Source organism: Amblyomma americanum, chromosome 1 (genome assembly GCF_052857255.1).
Source record: "Amblyomma americanum isolate KBUSLIRL-KWMA chromosome 1, ASM5285725v1, whole genome shotgun sequence".
Lineage (NCBI taxonomy): Eukaryota > Metazoa > Arthropoda > Arachnida > Ixodida > Ixodidae > Amblyomma > Amblyomma americanum.
Window position 1 is genome coordinate 302,356,041 of NC_135497.1, and position 22,861 is coordinate 302,378,901.

Consider the following 22,861-nt stretch of genomic DNA (forward strand, 5'->3'; position numbering starts at 1 on the left):
TTGTGCTTTACGCCCACTTAAGCGGACCAGTTTGGAGAATATAGACCAAATCGCAGGTTAATTGAGCGTTATGAAATAGCTATCTACGTCCGAGCGCGCCACCAGACACGTACTGGGGTTCCTAGTGCAGGCCGTTTCCTTCTGTCGGGTAGGCTAAATGGGAACAGAAATTACGAGGGCAACATTGCGGAATGGCTCGATTCTTTTCAGATGGTGAGAAAAATTACGAATGCAGGGGTTTGTAGAGTGTGTACTTTTTCTATTCAGGGAACAACATCATGTGGCGAATACTGACATGATTGCCGGCTCACAGCCCGTCGGGACGAGAGCCATCCACTGTTAATGTCGCTTTTGTTCGTAGAACTTGTTTGGGGACGTGAAAAACATCGTCGCTGGCGAGTTCAAGTATGTGCTATTGCAGACTCCTGCGCAGCAGTTCATCTGTGACCACAGAATGCCACCAAAAGAACGAGCGAAGGAAGAATACGACGCGCCCCGGGCAGTTTGCCGCAGCTGAGCGCCGCGGGCCGGCGCACGTCTCCCACCCGGTCTGTCCATTCCGCCGCGAGCGGCGCGCGCATCGCGCCGGGGTTACTCCTGCACGGTGCCTATAGTACGCGCGCCGTTGCGGTACCCTTGTACAGACGAAGGGGAAGGGTGAGCGAGACGCCCTTTCCGTGCGCGAGCTGACGGGACGCGAAATCGGTCACGCGCTTGTTGGTCGAACGCAGCTCGCCGATTGTGGCCTTGTAGTTGAGGTTGGCGTTGATGTGCAGCCCGAGGTACTTCCCTCTGCTCTGCCATGGCGGGGGGGTGCCTTGCAGCGGAAGGGGAGGCGTGGTGTTGGCTGCGAGGCGCCTTGGGCTGAACAGCATCGCCACGGTCTTTTCTGGTGAGGCTGACAGGCCGATACGCGCCAGGTACCGTGTGATAGCATCCAGCGACGCCTGTACCTCTCCTCGAAGCTCGGGTCCGTCCAGGGTGGGCGCCGAAGCAACGATGGCGATGTCGTCGGCGTAGATGGCCACCCGGATGGAGTGGTTGGAGCTCGGTAGGGAGAGTGGAAGCCGTGCGAGAGCCAAGAGGAACGGGCTAATCACACTAGGACCCCGACAAATTTGCAGTCTCTAGTTCCGTAGGTCCTGCTGCAGAGTGCAGTACATAAGGGTTAGTGGAGAAACAGGAAGCCCCACGCAAGAACGAAAAAGCTAAAATCTCAGACTGACGCGCGGCGGCGCTGCTGCCGCCATGGCGCTCCCATGAACCGGTCGAACGCGCCGCGGTGGGTGCTGGTCTATGCTGACTTGTTTACGTGGGAAGCGCGCGCATGCTCAATGTGTCGACTAAGAAAACCCAGTCGAAAAATTGTTTCACCCGTTGTTGTAAACGTGAGCAAAAGAACATAAATTTTGCTTCAAAACTATTGCTTTCTGGCAGCGTTCTTAAAAACGTGCATAATGGCATGGGTCATTAATGCCACACTAAACGACCCACACCAACAGCGGCCACAGCCGATTTTCTTGAAAAAAATTGTGCTAGTTGGCGATTAGCTGAATAGACTTCGCATAAAATATTTCTCTCTAGTTTTTTTTTGCTCACGTGACCACTCTTTATAGTTTCCGCAAGGAGAAAAAGTTCGTTGAAGTTAAACATCTTAAAATCATACGTGAAACAGGATACAATCACAAATCTTAATTTAGAGTACTTCACTTGCATTGTTCTTTTAATTTTATTTTGTTAATGAAGTCATGCAACAATTTTTCGCGTTTTGTTGGTTCAGTAAAAAAGCCAAAAAATGTGGCGTTTTAAGAATTTTTTTACATAAACATGGTTAGCATTTCAGCTTAAAGGGGCCATGACATGGTCGTTCTTCATATTGAAGTTTTGTGCTTCAGTAACTAATACAAGAGCTTATTATTCAGTTTCCGAAATTTGGCTGCTCTGGACGCGCTCTCTATTCCAAAAATCGATCGAAATTGAGGACGGGAAACTCCTCCCACCGACAGCGACCGCCATTATTTAATGCTATAGTGACGTCAACAGGGCATACGCGTAGCAACGTCGTCTACTTTCGTTGCTGCAATGTGCGCAACGAGGTCCCATTCGCCCCTGTACTGACGCGGGCGATGGAAGTTGCAGTCGCCCCCATATATGAGTGTCTGGTGCCGCCAAAGCGTTGATAATAGTAACGCAGGTATTTTTTCGGTATAGGGATAGTGTCCGGCTACACTAGGCCGATGGGAAGGCGATCGGCGGTCGGTTGGCTGGTCGGCATGCAAATGCCATCGCTGATGCACTGATCTGTCAGGCTAGACCGACCACGACGCCAGCACGACCAACGACCCCGTATCGCAGTAGTGTAAAGAGCGAACTTAGTGGGAACTGGCAGAGTGGTCGGGGATTAAGTTGTATGACATTAGCCACGGTGACATATACGCGATGTGCGTGTACCAGCGAAGATGTGCTTTCATTCGGTGCCTGCCCATAGAACCTATCGGCGAGGCGATTGAGCAATACGAGCATAAAACGCCGCACGACGGTGCCGCTCGTCGCTCGCCGCCGTCGCCTGGGCTTGTGCAGCCGAGCGAAAGCTTCACGCCCGGTGAATAGACAGCCCGAAAAACTGCGCTTGTGAACCTTATAGCTGCCAAAAAAATGGCCAGGCTTAGCTTGGTTAAGCCAAGAATACGTTGCATATCTCGATGGAGTTCCGTGCTGCTCCGTTGACTCGATATGCTATTGACTCGATCGCCATTGAAACTGCCCGTGTAGCAGCGCTCGATCGCCTTTGAGTCGATAGACTATCGGTTCGAGGGCCCTTGAAATGCCCGTGTTACCGGGGTATAAGACTGTCCCGGCGAAGGAGCGCAGCTCTTTTATACATATGCCGTGACGTCAATCATAGCGCAGCGCCCCTAGCGGGAGGAGCGGGAGTCAGTCAATTCGTGGCTGCGGCCGCGCGCGACCGCGCCAGTTGGGGCCCAGCTTTTCCTCCGTGACGTCCGCGCCGGCGCAGCGCCCCTAGCGGGAGGAGCGGGAGTCAGGTGGTGGCTGCGGCCGCGCGCGACCGCGCGAGTTGGGGCCCAGCTTTTCCTCCGGCTGTCGTGACGTCACGTCACGTGGTTTGGTGGCGGCCCGGCCGCGCCCAAGGGCTGAACTGAGTGATTGCAATATGCAACGCATAAAAGCGAAACGAGTGGCTGCATATAATATCTTCACACTTTCTTACTAATCAGCGGAGACCTCCTGCCAGATGCTTGAATTTCCACCGTCGCCCGCTTTCGTGACGAGACCTTGCGAGTACGCAGGATTCGCGTGTGCGATTTCGGCGATTGCGGTGAGCGAACTCGCAAGTTTTAACGCCTGCAAATAGCTGTCGAGAATAGTTTTGGCCACAGTGGCCCCAAAGCGACGACTGCATACATCGCAGGGCGCGCGTATACAGTAAGGGGCAAGTGGCGATATGTGACCCGGTTTGCACAGCATCTGCTGGAGGTAGCCGGGAGCAGCCGTCGGCGTCGACTGTGAACAACAAATCAGGTTGTTTTCATTAATTCAAGTAATTTCCAAACGCATTTTTAGCTAGAGCGCTTCAAAATCAAACACTGAAGAGATAAGAGGAAGCAGATACAATTAGCGGGAAGCGCCGGTCCCAGGTGAAGCGTTTCCAAAGCAGGCGATATAGCATCAGCGGCGCTTATCGCAGTGTTCTGATAGTGTAAATGAGTAAAACTACAATTTGTGAGCAATAGTATGTAATATTTACGATAAGGAGAGCCCACCTTGCGTTGTATGCCAAGCAAATGAGCAGTACTGTTTGCGCACACCTATGTAAACAACCCCAGCGCGGGGCTGCAGTTGTCGTGATCGCCGCATTCCTAGGCCACAATGCGCACGCACAGTAAACACTAAATGATCTGCTATTATTTTCAAGCATCATTTAGGTGGCGGCGACAATTCATCGGCGCGGGCAGTGAAAGCATTCGAGTCGCGTAGGGTTCTGCAAGCGGCTTGGTTCCTTCCAAGGGGTTCTACGAACCGAACGGAATGTATGTTCGACTTACAATTAATGCACACGTGTAGCGGGAAGTCGCCTCATTCGGCACTTTTCTCTGCTCCTTTCGTGCCTCAAGGTTACTCTAGTGCCACATTGTGATAATTGGAGCTTCATTATCGAGCCGATGAATAGCGCACAAGAAATTATTAGCCAGCTGTAAAACTCTGCGGCTTTCACGGCGCACATCGTCGAAGGCATGCACGGCACGTGCCGCTTTTCACATACGGGAGCACTTGACTGGTCAAAAGAAACCATATTGATAACATAAAAATTACATGGTTATGAGGGTAAATAACAAAGCTGGGGTCCATCGATTTCTGTTCCCTCAACAATCAGAAAAGGGATGCCACGAGCAAGTCCGCTTTTTTCAGGATCACTCATTTAGCGTACTAAGCTTACGGCTTCCGAAAAGAAAACACTGAAAATGCGTTTTATTTCTACAAGCTAAAAAATAATATTTCTCGAGCGACCGCCGTGTACGGTGTGCATGCGAGCACCTCAACAGCGCGCAGCAGACGACGCGGGTCGGGTATGCCCCTCTGACGTCACCAATCAGAAGTTGCCAGACGAGCAAGCAGTTCGCAGAAGAAACGGAAAAAAATCATTATAGAAATATTTACCGCACAGAATGAATAAAACTGAAATTGCTTACATGGAAGTAAAAAAAAATACCAAAGTTGCAAAAAGAGCGTTTTGAGCCAAAAACAGTCGCTAATTTCACCCTGAGGTGTTCTAAATAAAAATACAAACAATAGCGGGTTACGATGAAAAATTTATTGCCTTTCATTTATGAAATTTTATAGAAGTAATTTTTGTTGACAGTGAGAAAAGAATTATTTATGTTGAGTTCTCGCTCCCAAAGTTACGTTTTCTTTCAACGCCTGTTCACCGCTCAGAACAGCAACTGGCATGGCTGGAGTTCATTGACACCAGTGTTTTAAAACGTGTTAGGCGAATGTGCATTTCTTCTGCCGCAAAAACATTCTTCTTTCAACTGCAAACGTCTACGCTGCCTGTCAAGGCATGGCTTCATGCTAAGAAGATGCTTGCGCTATAGTCGCTGTACTGCCGCCTGTGCAGTACACCGGAGACAATTGACCGCTGTTTTATTCTGTGCATTGATGCTGTGTTTTATGAAATATATTATAACGAACAATTAACAAGGACATTGACATCACAGCCTACAGTATCCGTTTTTTTGCCTGTGGAGAAGGAAGCCGCCGCGGTGGCTCAGTGGTTAGAGCGTTCGAGTACTGATCCGGAGTTCCCGGGTTCGAGCCCGACCGCGGCGGCTGCGTTTTTATGGGGGAAAAACGCTAAGGCGCCCGTGTGCTGTGCGATGTCAGTGCACGTTAAAGATCCCCAGGTGGTCGAAATTATTCCGGAGCCCTCCACTACGGCACCTCCTTTTTCCTTTCCTCTTTCACTCTCTCCCTTATCCCTTCGCTTACGACGCGGTTCAGGTGTCCAACGATATATGAGACAGATACTGCGGCATTTCCTTTCCCCAAAAAACCAATTATTATTATTATGCCTGTGGAGAAAAACTGCTGTGCCATATGATCTATTTACGTTGCTGACACTATTTAGTCTCTGGAAGAGCGGACTGATGGACCGCCACGGCGAATCATCCCGCTAGTCGAAATCTTTGTTTCGTGAACAATGCGCTTTGGAGCGGAGAGTGTATGCTGCCCTCCAAGAGCCGCCTAGCCGGCTTCCCTATATGGGTGCATGTGTGTGCCCCCCATACTTTTGATGCTTTGGAAGGCGGGCTCTTGCAAGGGTATGGTGGCCTGGTGTTTTGTTGCGTAAGAATGCTTAGACTTTTCTTTGCGATACTATTTCGATGCAATAAATAAAAACAAGGTTACGTCGATAGCATAGTGTTCTCGCTGAGCGGCCTTTAAACAAGATCTGGATGCATTGCCGCGTGCTCGACTCCCGATGATGGATATTGATCCAATTCTTTTTCTCTTTTTCGTGCTTTGACCTAGAACTCAGCTGAAGGTCAAATTCGGACGGTCCGCGTTTTGTAGGGCCCACTCGCGGGCCGGCCACTCAAATCACGTGCCTCCCCCCGCGTACCCTAGACCACCGTTTCTCTCCCGAGTCGGGCAGGGAGAACCAGGCTACGCGGTCTAAGCATGAGAGGTGGGGGGGGGGGGGGGTTATGGAGGCCCGATCATCGAGGTGGGTTCTTACCCCCCCCCCCCCCCCCCCTGCCACGGGCACAGCCTTGACCTCCTGCCCCGACGTCACCTGGTCCCCTGCCGTCGACGATGTGAGAATAAACCTTTGCTCTTACTGGCTGCGCCGAGTGTCCCTGTCTGTGCGTCCTCTCCCTGCCTGTGCGCAGAGGAATCGCCCACAATTTGAAGCCCCATGTCCTGTAGTGAAGCTTTCGTTTCAATATCTCGAACCGCACTTAAAGTCGCGGGAACTCTGAAAGTACCGCAGTCAGAGGGCGGCGTGCGGGCAGCATTGGGCTGTTGTTGCCAGAAATGGTCCAGCGTGGCGAGTGCGTCGTCTGCTAGGCGCAGAAAGTCCCGCTTGCGGCCGCCTTGTTCATCGTTTTTGTGCAAAAAGTAACCAATGAAAGTGTTCATGATTGAGAGTTTAGATGAGAGGAGGGTTTACAAAAGCCTTGATAGCTTCGCACGTCAGCTGCGCAGCCTCTCGTTTTCTTGAGTCCCCAAGTTTGCGCCGGCAACGCATGATGTAGGCTCGTTATAACGCTTTTCTGCCGCCTGTTCTTGCCTCCGTGTTGTTAGTCGCCTGCCGGAGGATTGTGGAAGGTAGTTGGGCGACCCCAATGTCTACGGGCGGACCAACGTTCTAACTGTGTGGCCAGAATGTCCCCTCGATACGGTCCTTTCGCTACCGCTTACAGGCGGTGGAGGAGATGGTGAGGGATGCAGCCTGTCCGCAAAAGAAACGCAAAGTAGAGATGAGCGTTTGGGGAATAAGCGTGGGTCTTAGAGTGCGGACACGTTGAGGTCGTATTTCGATGCAGGCGAAGTACAAAAACGTCCGTGTGCAGTGCGACGTAAGTACGCGTTAAATAACCCCAGGCGGTTTAAATTCGCCCAATGGTCTCCACATCAGCGTCTCTAATTGCTAACGTGTCGCTTCGGGACGTTAAAATTCACATTTCTTTTATTTAAGCCTCATTAAAAATAATGGATATCCAGCACAGAAATAAATCCTCGTAAGGCAAGCTCTCCGAAAATATACAGCTGTCACAAACACACGCACGCACACACAGACACACACGCGGGCGTACACAGACATTCGCAGGCACAGACACACGCGAACTCGCACGCACGCGCACACTCACATAAACGCGATACTCAATGAACTACTACGTAAAACACGCCATCCAACCACCTCGGAAACACAGCGAACCGTCGGCTATGAAAGTGAGTGGATCATCCATGGTGGCGCCTAAAAATCACATTATCGCAACTCGGAAATAGGCGGCGCGGCGGCACAAAGAAAACAGCTGTCGTACATTCATTGCTCCGGTGAATTTATTCGCGACTATGTAACCGCGCTTATCGCCTTGCGCCCTCTCTGAGGGATCTCGACAACTAGGCGAAAATTGATGTTGCCACGGTAGTGGCGGAACTTTAAGTGCAAAGCAAAACAAATGACGTGTGTCGACTTACCAGTAACGCAAGTCATTTGAAAGTTCATGCAGTATAGAGAGCGCAGCGTAAATATCAGCAGCAAAAGCGCTTCCTTTAGCTTTTATGAATGCAGATTCTATATACTTAAAACTTCGTCTTCACAACTTTGAGCGTTCGATAGGAAGGCATTCACTTGTGGCTTAAGGGATTGCGGAGGTGAACCGCTGGCTCGTCGGGCTTCCCCTGCACGGTTCGTCGGTTGTTTCCGACGAGCTTTGTGTGCGGACGACCGACGAGCTGGCAGTTCATCTTTAAATATTTCAGCAGCCAAATGAATGGCGGCCAGCTAGGCGGTTGTGGACGACCGCCGATCTGGCCGCCATTCATACCGCCGAGCTGGCCGCCATTCCTTTGGCTGCTGACATCTGGAGCGAGCGCCCAGGGGTCATGAAGGGAGCCCTCCAGCTCCTGCAGAGGCCCTTGAAGCCCCCCTCCCCATCGTCCGCAGGCTGTCTTGGCGGCTTGACGTAATTTGATCCAGGGGAACCCGCATCCGGCTTACCATGGGGCCGGCCCATGTCGGAGCCCATGGCAACGAGGATGCTGACTCCCTGGCCAAAGCAGCACACCCCCCCTGGAACTTCGAAAGGGGTTGACGTAATTAAAAGCCCTTGTATGAGGTGCACACCGCAAAATGTACCATAACGGCGCTTGCAAACCACAGGAAGCAAGTTGCTTCTCTCCGCATGTGTTTCCCGGATAGGATTATGGTTGCGTTTTCCCTTGCTGGTCGTAAGCAAAAAACGTCAGGCTAAAAATTGAATGAAAACAGCATAGCTTCGCAGTCCAATCACCTTCACAGCGTGGATTGGAGCCGCAATTTTTAAAATAAATTTTCTTTCGTTGGTGCCACGCGGACGACCCGTGAGTGCCGTTACTCGGGGTCACCGCAGCAACTGCTCAAAACTAGGTTGCCTTGATATATGGCCGCGCAAAACAGGTCATCCCCAGCGGGAATAAGGAAATCGACCAAATGACCTCACTTCGCTTTATTCTAATTCATGGGAAACTGCTGCACTTGCAAGAAGCATCGTGGGCACAGCTATTCGATACAATGGCGACAGCTTCAGTGTTGGAACATTCAAACCCTTCTTCTTCTGTGGATGATGGAAGGATGAAAAGTGCGAGGGTGTACACGGGCATGTGTACAGGAGGGCTAGCCTCCATGCCCGCTGCCAGCGTGTCATAGAAGGAGGTGGGGGAGGGGGAGAAAATTGAAAGGAGAAGGTAGGCGCGCAGCCGCAATTATTAAGCCAGTTGGCATGTGCTTCCCCCTCAGGCCTAGAGGCGTCCAGAGAGGCCTGTGGCCTCCTGGAAGGAGAGGAGGTGCCGGAAGGCCTTGGCAGGATGGTGGCCGCTTGGGAACAGAAGGTGTTCCACTGAACAGCTGGGGAGGCCCAAGGAGCGATAAGCCGCCTCCATGATGGTGCTGGCAGGCACGAAGGCAGGGCACTCACATAGGAGATGCTGGGCTGTCTCCGCTGGGTCACTGCAGAGTGTGCACCAAAGGGAGGCGGTGAAACCAAGGCGAAAGAGGCGGGAGCCGGTGTTGTGGTAAGCCCACCCTGGCACCCTGTCTCTCAGGAGGAGGCTGCGCTCCTTGCAGTCCAGGCCAACAGATGGAAGTGGGTGTGGTGGTAGGCCATTAGCTAAACTTCCTCCAGCGGATAGATCCTTAATCAGATACCAAGCCATCGCTGCCTCCAGTTACAAACTTGCACATCTCCAAACCCGGCCCTATTGAGTCTTATGTGCCGAGGTCAATTTTCAGAAAAATGCGCAAACTTCGAACTTGGGGCCACCTTGGACCATATACTAGGGGAATGTCTTCATGCCCTCTGGAGGGACGACACATGGGAGGCCTTACTACCAAAGACCAATGGGAGGCCTTACTACAGAGCTCCGGCCCGGAGACCTAGCTGCAACTCCTTCGACTGGCCGAAGCCGCCGCCGCCGAGTGTAAATACCCTTCGGCCGTATTCTCAAAGCTAATACTTTTTGTCTCTGCAGCGTGTTATGGATTCCCGTTCTAAAGCGCTAGTTATTAGAGAGAAGGTTCCCTGGGAAGACGCAGTTTCTGCAGTCTGGAGATGCACGAGGCGAATAGGAAAGACGGGGAGCCGCACGCCTTCTCCGTAGCCGTGATTTACTACACCACTGACAATGCTATGCCGAAAAAAGAGCTCTTCTAACTCAAAAAGCCTGTTTTTAATATTTGTGTTAAGTTTTAGGTGGAACACCCTGTATAATGTGCTAACATTGAGGCGCTGGTCTGGTCGGGCCGTGCGGGTAGCCGCCGGTCCAACGGGAACCGTGGTATCACAGTCAGAATTTGCAATATCAGCTCCGAGTCTGTCTGAACATCAGAGAGTATAGAAAAACATGTAGATATTATACATTTAGGGCTGTTGAATTGCCAAATTCTAAGCATTGCTTCCCGAACTGAAGTTCGATTTCAGCTCATTGAGGTTTCAAAGAACTGGCTGCAGCGCAAAAAAATGCTTCTGCGAAATTCCACTGTCCAATCAAAGCCTTTTGGCGGCACTAGTGTTGGATATTTCCATTCATACGTTGAGGAGTTCAGTAGAGCCGTATCTTTCTATTTTCGCTGGATTGCGGAATCGGAAAGCGGTGCCGTAATGGGCGGGCAAAGCCAAACATTGTAGTTTTACTATGGAAATAATGCAGCAGCTTAACCACCTTGGTCTGAATAATCTCTGGCTCGGCCTTGTACAAGGTGCTACAAAAGGAAAAGTTGAGCTGCTCTGCAAATAACGGGAACATAATAATAATAATAATAATAATAATAATAATAATAATAATAATAATAATAATAATAATAATAATAATAATAATAATTGTTTTTTGGGGAAGCGAAATGGCGCAGTATCTGTCTCGTATATCGTTGGACACCTGAACGGGAACATCTCTTGGTTTAATTTTTGAGGATAGACGTGTGACCAGCTAATCGCGCGCCTATTTTATGAACCAAATTTCTTGCAGTCATAGTAGGGAATTGACATTCTGCGTTCGGGTAATGCGTTGACATGCGAGCAAAAAATTACGGGTGGTTTACCTTGGGGTTAACCACGAATTATCGTGCGCTAGCCCCATTAGTCCTGATTTTGCATGGTGTATCTTGACTTTCATTGCTTTTCCTTGACCTGAACTAGCTTACTTCGGTTGATATATCATGTGATGTACGTTTGGGTACCAATGCATCATATTAGACTTCTACTGCAGTAGATTTGGTCAATTCTCTACAATCACAAATCCATGGGAGTCGTTCAGTCCAGAGTCAAGGAGTTAGTGACGTAACCGTGCATTATTCAGTCCAAATGCGGTATTTTGTGAACCGTTAAGTCTTCAAGCAACCTGAATATTTTTTTTATCTTAAGAGAGAGCATAAGAGCCTTACTGCCGCGGAAAGACGGCATCGAACATTTGTAAGACACTAGCGAAGGAAAACTTCATAGCTGGGGGAAAGGGATCCTAACGAGCAGCGGCACTAAACTCCGTTCCGCTGGCCGCTGCTTCAGACCACTACGCCATCGCCACATATTTTCATGGTGTTTATTACGTTGAAAATACATTCTGTTGAGATGAACTAAATATTTACAAAGCTTTTAGGAAACGCCACGAAACAAATCGCAAAAAGACAGAGCGACAGAACACTATAGACGAAAGGTAAGGCTGAGCACATCACCGAGAGGGAGTGCCGCTGCGATTGAAAGTCGGTCGGTTTATACACTTCCTTCAGATGGACAATCGGTTGGGAGAAATCTTAACGTCCTCCCTGTATGAACTGCTAAGTAGAAAGTGTGTGTGTTCTAGGTCTTATACTTTATACATCCGGGACAGGGGATCCGTGGCTAAACACGACACGTAAGTTGCCTCCCGCTACTCTCGGTCAGATTGGATGCATAGCTATACGCTTTGGCGGAACACGTTCTGATGCTGCTCGTCAGCTTGTGCGCTCTATTCTCAAGCTGCCAATAGTGTACCAGGCCAAATTTCATCGCCTCATACGTCGACAGCAAGGTTCCCTTGAAGCAATAAATCGGGAGGTTATGCGCTCCTTAACTTATCTCCATCGTATTACACCCATACCCATTGTGCAAGACTACGCTCAATTTAACACAATTTACATTAAGCGGGTACCATCGACCAGCGTGAGGCGAATAGAGCGCACAAGATGTCGCTTCAGCTTCATCGTTTATAGACTCTTCCTCGTTGGTCAACCTGTCAACTCACAGACAATCGCCTCTCTGCTTCGCCGCCGATATTAGCCGCGCATATATTTCCAGGGTGCAATATACACCGATGCAAAACATATAGCACTGCAGGGAGTTACCGCAGCTTTACAGTCCCTCCCATCCTCATCTGAACTCCCGCGCTACATATAGAGCGGATACTTGCGCTCGCCTTGCCTTAGAGCTTCAAGCGATACACAGTGCAATGGCTTCCCTTCCGCTCGTACCCACTTTCGATATTGTCCACATTTACACTGATTCCCTTGCCCGCGTATAGCCGCTCAAAGCTGACCGGCGCACATTGCCAATTAAACAATCCATACACCAACTCTACAAATAATACTCCTGTCCTGTGCGTATACACTGGATTCGCGGGCATAATCACGATACGCATAATATTCATGCGGATACAAACACACACCTTGACACATCAGACATCTGGCACTTTCCCCTCTTCACCCAGATCCGTTCCTGTCCCATGTTTCCGAGAAAAAAGCTTTGCGTCAGTGAACACGCGCTCTAATTCCTCTGTGTTCGTACCCTCTCCCCCGTAGTCTCAGTCGGGAGGAGGAGGAGGTATCCGTGCGCAGGATTCGGGAAGGAGCGGCCCTGACTCCCTCTGTGCGTCATCGGTGGCGTGACAAACGCTTAAAACTAACTTACGACTGTCCCCATTGTGGTGCTGCGCCTGAGCTGTGTGACGCAAAACGCTTGCTCTGGACTTGGCCAGCTACAGCCTCCGCGAGACGACGCTTCCTAATGAAGGTAGGCTTGCGATGGGACGGTTGAGGCATGTGCCTGCCCCCAATCGTCCCTTTTCCCACTGGTGGGCGGGGCTGCGGCGGCTCACGCCGAGCAGTAGGCTCTTTACCACTTGGCGGGAAAGTGCATACAGCGCCTTTATTTTACCTGTAATGAAGTATTTCTCTCCCTCTCAGTTTTACAGCGAACACGCCGGCGCCGCAAACTAAAGTGCGCCCGCAGTCTTATTTAATATCGAAGGTGTGCATACAGCCTTTGTCGAAAATATGCAGGCTGAGGGGCTTGCTTCTGGATCCTGTAGTGTGGCTCTCTAGCACCACTTTGGGCCCAGATCTTCAGAGGGATGAAGACTCGCCTACGAGAGATCTGAAACGCTGACATTTCAAAATGAGCCACGCTAAAAATGTCCAGATGCAAAGAATTGGGATATTTTTAACGTTTCTGTTATATCCCTAAACATAGCTTTGATGTTCGAAATAAAAAAATCATAAAGCCGCGTTCTAAATGATAATATAATGTGCAGATCACGAGCGTAAAATAACAGTGTACAGGAATATTTGAAGCAGAGTCCCGCAGGTGGTGACGGTGGGGATGGCAGTAAAGAAAGATGTAAATTGTGGTGTTTACTACAGAAGCGATACGTGAATTACGAGAGGCGCAGTAGAGCAGTGCGCCGGATTAATTTAGGCCACATGGGGTTCTTCAACGCGCACTGACATCGCACACTACCCGGACGTCTTTGCATTTCGCCTCCTTCGAAATACGGCCGATTTCCACTCAGAGAAACGTGCAGAAAGTAGCGAGGAATGCCTATTGCATACTATGTCGTACCACGAATTACGGCGACGAGAACCAGTTGCGGGCGTGCATTCTTATGCGCCCCGGAAATCTCTGCTAGTTTTAATCCAGGGACGAAAGCTTCGAATGAGCTTCGTGAATTTCAGTACTTGAAATCAGTGAACAAAAAATAAAAGCGCCAGAAAATTTGCGTCCCCACGATATAACTTCCCATTCCCAGCAGGTAGTCTGTATTTCTTATTCCTTGATTCATGAGTGCTCTGTCTTATTCTCAGTGCGTTTGTTCGTCGGTAGGGTCAACATCACTTAGTGATATTCCTTGAATAAACGAGGGTTCATTCAAAAAGCGCAGATCAATGTTTATTATATAACTGGAAAAGAAAGATGCTGTGAGAAGTGAAATGTAGCACATATAACACCAGCATGAAAAACTAAAACGATTTCATGAGGTGGATAGCAAATGAAAACATGCTTCATGGAAACAATGGCGTGACCTTCGCTTTTATCGTAAAAAACCAGAACGCAAGCAAGCCGGGAGACACCACCGCTGCCGTGCAAGACGTGGTCAGCGTAATGAAGGAAGAAATGAGGATATTGAAACAAGACCTAAGGACCCTCAGAGAGGAAAACAACAAGCTGAGAATCGAGGCGAAGACCTTGAAAGAAGGTGGAGAAAGAAAAGTGAAACCACCCACTGTTCAAGTACCTTTGACCCCCAGGGAGGATGGCATGGTGGTGGAACAAGCCAGGCCGCCAAAGAGAAAGGCAACGAAAGAGGAGGGAGAAGCTGGATACGTAACCATAGATGATCAAGAAAGATTTATGGAAAAGATCACAGAAATGTTCTCCAAGATGGAGCAGAAGATCGCAAAGATCGTGGACTTCAGACTAACAAAGCACACGGCCAAACTCCAAGCTTTCGAGGAGTATATCATAGCAAGGCTAGGACCCCCTGTAGATAATCATGGACAGGAGCAATAAGGAATCCGTGATATGGCAGTAAACTGTAGAAGCTTTGAGAATAAGAAGGCCATAAATAGTACAACAATTCATGAGAACCAGAAATCAGGCACCGATGGCAAAAGCTCTGCAAGAAACAAGTGGACCTGCAAAACTCTCCGGGTACAAGACCTTCGATGACGGTCTGGGAAGGAAAAGCAGAGTTATCATACTGGTCAAAAGTAATACAGTGGCCATACAGCCTGAGGTTAAAAACAAGGAAGTAATCGCAGTTCCGGTCGAGTGCATCAGCTGGAAAAACAACAGAGGGAGCGTCTTCATCCTAAATATATACAGCAGGCCTCAGCAAACAAAGACAATATTTGCGACTTGCTTAAATATAGCCATGAGAATAGCAAACAGGAAACCCCTAATTGTCATTGGAGTTTTCAACGCCAGCCACACCAGAGGCGGGTATGAAAAGATTGACGCCAAAAGAAAAATGTTAAATGACAGAGAAGAACTGGAATCAAGGTTGCTGAACCCAGAAGGCATTAAAACAAGAAAAGAAGGAAGAAATCAGGCGGGCACTAACACTGATCTAACCCTATCCGACTCGGTGGAAGATGCCAAATGGAGATGTACTAGGGAAGTCTACGGGAATGACCATTATATCATAGAAGTAATGTTAAACAAGAAGATCAGCACAGGAACTGTCTAGACAGTTTGCCTATTTGCATCCACACAAGAGCAGCCATATATGCTGAATAATTACTCCCTTATTTACTTACTGTTACTAGCTGCCCCTATTGCTCACTGGAAATGGAGTCATTCCATTTACTATGCGCCAATTGTAAATAAAACAACGCAATGATGCAATAAGCACAAGTTCCTTTATTTCAAAGTACAAGCAAAACAAGAAAATGCATAAAATACCCCTGAATGTCACTGCGCACAAAAAAGAAAAAAGGGTGCGACCGGTCTGCCCTGCTGCTGAAGACCTGAAACAAAACGTGCAAGCATAGAGTTATGCCACTGATTCAAATTGCCAGCTTGCGTGCTGAGAACACAGCTTGCCGCGCCGGGAACATCGCCAACTAAGGCGGTAACAAAATATTAGGGCTAACACCCGAATAACATCAGGCATGCACACGTAGGCTGCACACAACTACATCGAAAGACATTCTCCTGATATGTACTTGATCAGATTAGCCCGGGGCCACTTTTTGGAAGTTTAAATAATGGCGGATTTTATGCATTCCTTGCCAAGAATAATTGGAGGGAACACGAGATCCGCCTTAAAGGGGCCATGGTATGGTCGTTCTTCATATTGCAGTTTTGTGCCTCATTAACTAATACAAGAGCTTATGATTCAAATTTCGAAATTTGGCAGCCCTGGACGCGCTCTATATTCCAAAAAATGCCATCGAAATTCAGAACGATGAACTCCAATCGGCAGCGACCGCCATATTGAATGTTATCGTGACGTCACCAGGGCATACAGGGAGCAGCGTCGTCTGCACTCGTTGCTGCAATGTGCGCAACGAGGTCTTTTGTCCCCTGTATTTCCGCGGGCGACCGAAGTAGCAGTGGTTCCCAATATATGAGTGACTGGTGCCGCAAAAGCTTTAATAATAGTTGCACAGTTATTCTTCGGCATAGGTATAGGGTCCGGCTACACTAGGCCGACGGGACGGCGATCGGCGGTCGGTTGGCTGGTCGGCATGCAAATGCCATCGCTGACGCTCTGGTCTATCAAGCTAGACCGACGACGACGCCAGCACGACCAACAACCCCGTATCGCAGTATAGTGTAAAGAGGGTACTTAGTGGGAACTGGCATAGTGTGGTAGAAGACTAGCTCGTGTGACATTATATAAACTTAAGAACTCTAAACTCATTGGACTTGACCATGCTAGCCATGGCGACATACGCGATGTGCATGCACCAGCGAAGATGCTTTCATTCGGTGCCTGCCCATAGAACCTATCGGCGAGGCGATTGAGCAATACGGGCATAAAACGCCGCACGACGGTGCCGCTCGTCGCTCGCCGCCGTCGCCTGGGCTTGTGCAGCCGAACGAAAGCTTCACGCCCGGTGAATAGAGGGCCCGAAAATATGCCGTTGTGAACCTTATAGCTACCAAAAAACGAAACGAGTGGCTGCATTTAATATCTTCACACTCTCTTACTAATCAGCGGAAAACTCCTGCTTGAATTTTGGCCGATGGTGCACCGCCAGCCCCTTTCGTGACGAGGACTTCCGAGTACGCAGGATTCGTGTGTGCGATTTCGGCGATTGCGGAGAACGAATTCTCAAGCGTTAGCGCGTGAAAACAGCTGTCGAGCGTAGTTTTGGCCACAGTAACCTCAAAGCGACGACTGCGTACGTCGCAGGGCGCGAGCGATAGAGTACTGTAAGGGGGAAGTGCCGATATGTGACTCGGTCTGCAGAGCATGTGATGAAAGCAGCCGGTAGCAGCCGTCGGCGTCGACTGTGGACAACAAATCAGGTTGTTTTCATTAATTCAAGTAACGTCCACTCCGCCGCTTGCTGCAGTTTGGCCTCAATGTCTCCAACCGATCCGTGTTTGGCCCAGATGGTTATGTCGTCGGCGTACAGCGCGTGCTGGATGCCTTCGACCTTCGCCTGCTGAGCCGGGAGTTTCATCATGGCTAGATTGAAATGTAATGGCGAGAGGACCGCACCCTGTGGGGTTCCTCTCGTTCCCAGTTTATATGGGCCGTGTTCTTCGTCTTTTATTCGGATGAAACTTCGTCGATCCGAGAGAAATTGCTTGATGTACTGAAACGTGTTATGTCCACAGTTCGTTTGGGAGAGATGTTGCAGGATGATTTCGTGTGTGACATTGTCGAAAGCCCCCTTCAAGTCAAGGGCGAGTACTGCCTTATCGTTGAAGAGATATTCGACAGGGTTGAGAATTTCTCGGTCAAGTTGAAGCAGAACATCTTGAGCGGACCTCTGCGGGCGGAAACCGAACATGGTGTCTGCGAATGTATGTTCATTTTCCAGAAACCCAGACAGCCTATCCCGCGCCATGGTCTCCATCAGCTTTCCCGCGCACGACGTGAGGGAGATGGGGCGGAGGTTGTCTGTGTTTATGGCTTTGCCGGCTTTCGGAATGAAAGTTACCAGGGCGGTCTTCCATTCAATTCGTATAGGTGCCTCACCAAGCCAGATCGAGTTGATGAAAGCGAGGAGAGTTTCGTAGGCGGGATCGGGAAGATTAGCAAGCATTTTCACAGTTATCTTGTTCCTGCCCGGTGCCGTTCCTCGTTTCATTTTAGCTAGGGCTGCCTTGAGGTCATGCAACTGGAACGGTTGATCCAGATTCGCGTTCTCTGAACCTGCATGCGAGAACACGGGTCCTCCGGGGTCCTGCTTAGTGCAAAGATACTGGTCGCGCAGTTTGCATGCTAATTTTGATGAATTTCCATCGAAGCTATGAATAGCTCGTTGGAGATGTTTTTGTGTCTCGGCGCGGGTTTGAGTCGGGTCAATTAGGGCGCGGAAAAGGCGCCACGTGCTCCGGCTCGACATTTGTCTGGCCGCCGTGTTGCAGCGGTCCACCCAGTTCGAGTCGGCGAGTTGGGCCACGTACTCTGCCGCTCGCTGGGTGAGCTCGGCGATACGAATTTTGAGCTTTCTGTTACGTTTTTGGCGGCGCCATCTGCGGACGAGGCTGTGCCGCGCCTCCCAGAGGTGCAGAAGGTGGTTGTCCACCTCCGGAGTCGCCTCCGAGAGCTCAATTTGTGTTTCCGCCGAACGAAGGTGTGTAACCAATCCTTGTGCCCACGCGTGGTAGCCTTGTTCGTGGATAGACGCCGAATTGATGTAGTTTTGCCGGAACTTATTCCAGTCTGGAAGCCGAGCTTGTGCGTGGGGTCTTGCCAATGGTTTAGTCCTTACGGTGGTATTGATAAGGCAGTGGTCACTACCGAGGGTTTCCTCGGTGTTGATCCATTCTGCGTGTACAATGTTTTTGGTAAAGGTGAGATCCGGACATGTGTCCCGGGTCACGGAATTACCCAGCCGCGTTGGATATGCAGGGTCAGTGTGAAGAGTCAGGCCCAGCGTGGACGCGAGTTCCGCTAGCTTGCGTCCCCGCTTCTCTTCACGCACGTATCCCCATAGTGTACTGTGGGCGTTGAATTCGCCCACAATCACCAGGGGGTCCCTGCCCGCAGCTTTTAGAGCGCGGCTAAAGAGTGCTGCGAACGTTACATTTTTGAGTTTGGGTGAACAGTATATGTTGAGTACGTGGAGTGATGCATCTTGTTTCTTGAGCGGAAGAAGTGTCACCATCGCATAGGAATATTTTGTGTAAAGTTCGAAGTCAACTAGATTAGCCGTATAATTTTTATGCACGCAGATGCAGGAAGAGGGGTCCTGCTGAAAGGGGATGTAATTTGTGAGGGTGACGCCACTCCCTGGCTCCTGGAGGGCAACCACCGCGGGAAGAGAATCGAAAGTTGAAAGGTAAAGTCGGAGATCCACCCTCTTTGCGCGAGAACGGAAGCCCCGACAGTTCCACTGGACAATTTGGACGGGGGTGGCCGAATTGGTTCTTGGGGAGCGCCTGATCTTAGGGCTACTCGCCATGGTCCTTTAGATTGAGGAGGGGTTGTACTGACACTGCTCCGGAGCCAACACTCGCAGGAAGGGGGGTATCCTCCATACCAGAGAGTGAGCAGTTGTCGTCGTCGGCTACCTCGGGGGTGCGTCGAGAAGTTTTGTGAGGGCGGCCGGGTAAGGGATCCCCGGCCCTGCGCGAGGAGCGCAAGGAATTCGCAATTTGTTGGGCAATCATCGCGGGGATTGTCTCTTGCAATTTGGAGATGGCGTTTACCATCATTGAAATTTGATTTTCTATAGCGGCGAATCGGGCCTCTGTGGCCCCGAGGCGGGCCTCGAATGCGGCCTCCAAACTTGTTACCGCCTTCGGTACCACGAGCTCACTCTCCATTACCTCAGCCGCGGGAGGCGAGGGGGGAGAAGAAGACTGGTTGATTTTAGATTCCAATTCGTTAATTTTCTTTAGCAGCATCTCATTTTGGGCCCTGAGTGCAGCTATTTGATCTTGCTCGGCGCTATGCGCCCTTGGAAAAGGAGTGGAAAGGGAGGAGAGAGAAGCAGCCCCACCCAAACCGCTCACCTGGTGGCCATTTTTGACTGCGTTGACCCAGGCCCTGGTATCACCGCGCGTTTCTGTCGACTGTTTCGCCAGTCCGCCGTGTGGTGGCGACACCTTGGATGGTTGTTTTGCAGCACCTCCGGTAGGTGGGTTCTCGGTGTTGGAGATTTCCTGGCCATGCTGATCGCCGGGAGGCGCAAGACAGCGCCTTTTGTTCTTGGACGCCGTTTTTTTCTTTTTCGTCTTGGGTGTGCGGAATTATGCTGCACAGTCACGAGAGTTGGTGCCATGGGAGCCACCGCACAGAGAACACCGGGGAACACAGTTGTGAGGAGCCCGCACCCCCTCCACTAGCGGAGCTTGGAATCCGCAGAGTCCGCAGGTGTTCGATCGCCGGTTTGGACACGCATCAGCGCGATGCCCGACGACCCCACACTGGCCGCACACCGGGATAGTTTTGTAGTAGTTTCTCACAGAGACGACCATGTTGTCATAATCTACGTAACGCGGCTTCTCCTTACCCGCGAAAGTGATGCGTGCTTTGTTGGATGTCCCGAACTTCCGGATTTCCAGGATGGTGCCGGCGCGCCAGCACACTCGGTCTTTAAGAGTTTCCGTGGTGTCCGAGTTACGGACCACGATCACGCCGTGGCACATGCTACCGCCGTCTTGTCTTAGGTAACCCCGAAGCGGGATCGACCCATTGTCGGAATTTACTGCGAAGTCCCCGATAAGCTGGTCGGCCGCCTCGATGTCCGGGGTATGCACAATGATGAGGTTTTGCTCTCGTGAGGGAAGAACGGAGATGGCGCGGGCCCGTTTCAACCCGAGGTACGCTGAAATGGCAGTGCCGTAGCCGGTTTCTGTGAACGCCTCGTGAAGAGAAACGCTTTCTCTGGGCTTTATAACTATGACATAGTCTTCAGGTGTCGGTTTGGGCATTGGACGCGGCTTCCACTTCGAGAACGCCTTGTCCTTGCTTCCCGTGGCGCGCGTCGCGGGAGCGTTCACGTTTCCGACCGACGAACCGGCGGCCGGGGCGGCGCCGAACGCCGCCATCTGGGCTTTATCTTGGGAGCGGCGTGCAGCCGCTTGAAGCAAAGCTTGACTCCGAATTTTGGGAGTAACCGTCGAATTTGAATCTCCGGTGGTGGGCACCGAGGTCCACAACATCGCCTCAGGGTCGTAGCCGCGCACTTCTTGCGCGGAAGTCGCCATCTTCTCCTCGGAGGGCCAATTCCACCAGGCCAGGCGTTGGCGACGCCGTTAGGCTTAACGACAGCGCCGACGTGGTCGGTCGAAAAACGGCCGTAAATTTAGAGAAAATCGGCCTACCTGAACGAATTCGGAATCCAGGTGTTCCGCTTCGTTTTCCGGCTGGTTTGACGCCAAGTTTGCCGGGGTAGAATGATTTGGGACGCGGCCCCAGCCGAAAATCGGCGGAGCCGAAGAGACACACGTCTGCTCACGTCGCGCGCTCGCAGCGCCCCCCAACACGGGAGTGTGCTCTCGTTGTGCCGGAGCTCACAGCGCTGAGTCCTGTAATGCGCAAGTGCTTAAGTGTTCCAACTGCAACGGGCCTCATGACGCCTCATCTAAGAATTGTTCGCGCTTAAAAAGTGAGCGTGCCGTTCTAAAGCAAATGGTTCGGGACAATTTTACGCACAGTGAAGCTGCCGCGACTGTTCGGAAAAGGCGTTAACGCCGCAAGAAGAACTCAAGAAAGTCTATTGCAAAAAGCAACCACATCGACGCGCCCACGGCACCTCCTTCTCAACCTCCTCCCGTGCCGCCACGTACAAGTGTGTCCAGTCCGCGAAATATCGCCAAGGATAATCAGACGTCTTCGTGTTAGCGCTTCCGCCGTTACGTCCTGCTGAGCCTCCTCAGCGCAAGCTCCCATCGCGCGAGCTCACTGTCGTGAGAGAAGGGCTCCCAGAGGAAGATCGTCAAGCCGTCGTGATCCTCCGGACGGTTGTCAACGCCATTCTCCCTCTTATACAGGCCCTGCAAACGTCTACCGCCCGAAGCGTCTTACTGGTGCTGGACTCTCTGGTTCCAGCACTACAAAATATTTAAAACAGAACGGCTGGCCAGCTTCCCACGTTTCGGGAGCAAGTCAGGGGCGCTGCGGTCTTACAGTGGAACTCAAGAGGCCTAAAGTCACGAATCGCAAGTTTTCGGCAATATGTTTTCAACAACTACTTCCCGATATTAGTCATCTCTGAAACTAACTTATTCCAAGCAATCAGGCTTTCCGGGTACGAGCTCTTCCTTGCTCCGACCTGAGGCGAGCGCAGCAAAGTTCCGGTCTACATCCTCACCGACATAACGTACGTTTGCTGACCAGTTCAACTCCACAATGACAATCAGTACGTGTGTTGACCCTGATTGCGGCGTATGTCTCCCTTTCCTCTTAATTGGACAGCGAGAGGTTGAAGACAATTATGAAGGAATCCCGGGCTCCCTGAATTCTTAGCGGAGATTTCAACGCCCACCACCACCTGTGGGGAAGTCCTATAGTCCACGCCAGAGGGAGGAATCTGGCCTTATTTGCTTCAGAAATGGAACTTTGCGTAATGAATGACGGCAGCCCGACATACCTGCGAGGCAGTTCATACCGCAGTTGCCTAGACCTGACGCTAGCTTCGCGGTCTCTGCGCCGCCGTGTCCAGTGGTTTTGTAGTGTGGAGACCCACGGGATTGACCACATACCCACCTACCTCAAGATTCCAGGTCTTGGGGTGTGCGGCCCAGCTAAACACGCGCACATCGATTGGACGGCATTTAAAACTCAAATGGAAGAGGCGTGCAAACAGGCCCTCACTTCCAGTTTGGAGGTCATTATAGCAACAGCAATGAAGGCTGCTAGAGGCTTCCTCACTTCAACTAGAGTGCGCATCGAATTTGATGTCGAATTAGACCACCCACGTGCTATTTGTCGGCGCGCAGAAAGGCGTCACAGACGAACCGAATGCGTAGGGGACCTCAGAGAGGCGCGTCGTGTGCAGAGGAAAATCAAGCGACGAATGAACACGCTGGCAGAACAGCGCTGGAAGTGCTTCTGTCAATTTCTGGATCCTATAAATCCCACGTCCCTCATAAGGCGGACAGTGCCGGTGCCTCAAACCCTTCCACAGCAAATACAGCCTTTCTATTCATTGGCTCTACATCAAAACCATCATCAGATTGAAGTTGCAACTGACTTA

The 22,861-nt window shown here is 50.7% G+C and overlaps 1 pseudogene; it reads right to left on the reverse strand.

Annotated features, from left to right (window-relative positions):
- Positions 1-15,538: 15,538 nt before the first annotated feature.
- On the reverse strand, positions 15,539-20,870 carry LOC144119725 (uncharacterized; annotated as a pseudogene).
- Positions 20,871-22,861: the final 1,991 nt, after the last annotated feature.